The sequence below is a fragment of the Aplysia californica genome, unplaced genomic scaffold, assembly GCF_000002075.1.
Source record: "Aplysia californica isolate F4 #8 unplaced genomic scaffold, AplCal3.0 scaffold00003, whole genome shotgun sequence".
Taxonomy (NCBI): Eukaryota; Metazoa; Mollusca; class Gastropoda; order Aplysiida; family Aplysiidae; genus Aplysia; species Aplysia californica.
This window is the reverse complement of record NW_004797273.1, coordinates 4,041,922-4,045,547: the sequence shown is the minus strand read 5'-3', so window position 1 is coordinate 4,045,547 and position 3,626 is coordinate 4,041,922.

Here is a 3,626-nt window from a genome sequence, read left to right as displayed (position 1 = left end):
CCCACGGCCACTAGATCTAGATACCTCACAATCGTATTCAGACATTTTAAACATTCTCCTAGTAATAACTCCTTACGCCAGGAGCTTCGTTAAAGAGGCCATTTTCCTCCAGTATATTGCGATACGTACTTTAAATCATGTTTTACGTATGTACTTCGTACGCATTACGCATATCATGGAACCGGTTACAAGGACTATTGAGGGATCCAAATTCCCCTATGTATTTCATCTGTAAAAGACGTTCTTAATACGGATGCAAAGTACGTACCATAGAGCAGGGCGTTAGATAACGTTAAACATGATGAGCTATTTAAAAATTGGAAAGCTAGACATAGATGGAGAAGATCTAAGAGTTATTCGAAATATATACTTGAACCAAAACGCTGCAGTACTGGAGCATGCAGTGAATATAAGCAGATTAGAAGAGAAGTGAGGTAAGGATGTGTTATGTCATCAGACCTCTTTAACATGTACAGTGAAACAATCCTAAAAACATAGAAGAATGTCCTGGTCTCAGAGTGAATGGTGAAAATATTAATAACATCAGATAATATACCAATCTCACAGTTTTAATAGCAGACTCAGAAACGGACCTTCAATCGCTTCTAGATACTGTTATAACAGTAGGTGAACGTAAACGATTATTGTTGAATGTAAAGAAAACAGAGTGCATAGTAAAATAAAAATAAAAAACAACTGCAAATACTATTGGTAACCTCATTAGCAAAGGTGAAAAGATCTAATAAGCCCAACAGTTAAAATATCTAGAATATAATAACATTGGATGCCAAATAAACCACAGAAATAACACACAGAATCGCAAAAACTACGGCTAGTTTCAATAAAATGAGCCCTATCCTGAAAATTAGAAAATTAACAATGACTACCAAAATGAACGTTCTGAAATACTATGTATGGCCAACCCTTCTTTATGGCTGTAAATTCTGGATAATCACCAAAGACAGTGAAAATTAAACCGAAGCAAAAAAAAAAAGAAGTTTTTTCTTTTTCGAGACTGCTGAGGAAATCGTGGAAGGAAAAGAAATCAAATGTGGTAGTACGTGATGAAGCCCACGTGGGATACTCACTGTTGCAAACAATCATGAAACAACAAATACAGTGTTTTGAACACCTGAGTAAACACAAAGGTCTTGAACATCTAGATCTAGCTCTCACTGGCAAAATTGAAGGCGAACGAGGCAGGGGTAGGCCCAAAGCAACCTACTTGACTAAACAAATGCGTATCGGGGAAAGATAAGGGAAACGTAGCTTTTTAAAGAGCATCTAGGCAAAGGAATGAAAGGGGGCTCTCGTGGCCTAGCGGTTAAGGTGTTGGCCTCTCATTCAAAGGTCCCGGATTCGATTCCGGGTAGCGACCAAAAAATTTTCTTCTCTAAAATTGTCTCCTTTCACATCCTTTCCTGATCTCTAAGAATGTTCTGTTGTCTGCTTTCATTTCCACTTTCTGCCCCCACCCCCTCACCTCCTTTGCCCCCTCCTCTGGGCTCCTGACTCTTTCTGCAGCCTTTCTACTGCTACTCCTTGGCTCCTCCTAACTGCTGTCTTTCTGCCACACCCCTGATCTTCTGGTAGGAAAGATCTACACCTAGCCTTCTCGGACAAGGGCGAAAAATCTCGGAGGGCCCGTGTGCAAGTTGCGCACGTTAAAGATCCCTTGGTGGTCAAAAATCGATAAGAGTAGGCTTCGGCCGCCACCCGAGCAAAATTCAAAATTTCCTACCAACGAAAAAGTATTAGGTGTGTCCCGCGCGCTCATATGACCTTATGCAGTTGCGAGCGCCGTAAAACCCTATACTAAACAAACAAAAAACAAAGGAATGAAAAGGTAACCATGATCGCCGATGTCTGTCGCAGATCTGGCACTGGATGATGATGAGAGTTAATGTTAAAGGTACAGTCTTTTTGGGGTGCGGATGATCCAGTTTTGGTTACATTAAACCTTTTTTTTTTTTTAAAGAATATAAAAATCCGCCACACACGCTGTTGATATGAACCCTAAATCAAACGCAATATTATTTATACACTATTCAGAGTACTTTAGTCCTGCTCACGTGAAAGGTGAAGGGTAAAGACTCAAAGAGATTAAATTTTATGCACAATCGGAAAAATGGAAACTTTTCTTTAGATCGCCAGTATTTTATAGAATCAAATTTATAAAGTTTACATCAAATCACAATCGAATCATCATCTCTGGCAACTCTCCTTATTTTGATACGCTTATTCCAAACATTAAATCCTTCTTTGAATTTATCAATCCATGCAATCCGGACAGACAGAGAGACCGACAGATAGAGAGACCGACAAAGAAACCAAGAGACCCAAAGAGAGACTGAGAGACCGACAGAGAGAGAGAGAGAGAGAGAGAGAGAGAGAGAGAGAGAGAGAGAGAGAGACTGAGATGTCGACAGATAAAGAGACCGACAGAGAGACTGAGAGGTCGACAGAGAGGACGACAGACAGACAGGAGAAGAAAAAGTCATCGGTGTTCGGCGGCATTGAGACTCCTTAATATTCTATTGTCTGGTTTTATGACTTAACAGGGCGAAGATATAGAAAACAGCTTTCTCTTTTACTGCATTGTAACAATTTTTATTCGCTTTTTTCATAAATTATTATTCGTGGACTAGATCTACATAAACACGCGTGGGCTTTTTTTCATTTTAGAAAAAAGAATTAGAGTGAAGAGCTTCGTTTTTAGCCCCAAACAAATTTCATCTGGGTGTGGATGTTCACGAACGTGCTGAGAGGGAATCGCTTTTAATAATAACATATTCGAAGGGCGTCCAGAAAGTAAAATAATTTTAAAATAAATAATTTCCCCAATCAAAACGATTTTATTTGTGAAAACCTTTTATATATGACTACTTCTCCACGTAGTCACCATAGCTGTTGAGGCATTTGTCGTAGCGTGGGACGAGCTTCTGAATGCCAGCATCATAAAAAGCTGCCACCTGCAATGTCTCCCGATGTCGAGTCTCTCAAGTCAACTAAGGCGTACAGCACTTTTAACGAAAGGATTTATTAGTAGACTATTTTATGACGTAAATTTTCCGTTGAAAAAATATGTCGACACCGTATGACCACTTGTCCTGGCTTCGGGTGAGCGTACTGGGGGGCGGGAGCGGTCAGGCTGCGGGAAAAAAGAGTCCATATTTGTTTGCCTTACAGCACGCAGGGTGTGTGTCTCTGCCTGTGTCTCCGCCTGTGTCTCCGCCTGTGTGTTAGCGTTAGCCTCACGGATTGTCGCTTGAACATTGGTGTCGGGGGCGGGCTGATCTCCACCGGTTGTATTGGTCCCATCGTCTCCTTTTTTTTCTTTCTAGCCGTAGTGATACAACGTTGGCCTCCAGTGTCCAACCTGAAAATCTTTGGGGAGAGGGTGAGGGGGGACATTAATGTAGACAAAATGTCTACCAGATTTAAACAAGGTCAACTTTCCTTCGTTGTCCCTATAACATTCTTCATAAAACTTTGAAAGAATGGCCACTCCCTCTAGTTTCTTAAACTCTTTTTCTATTTCATCATTGGACACTGACAACGATATGTTACCAATGATGACTTTCACTGTGGGGGAGTCCTTGGTTCCTTTCGTCACCGTCGGGCTG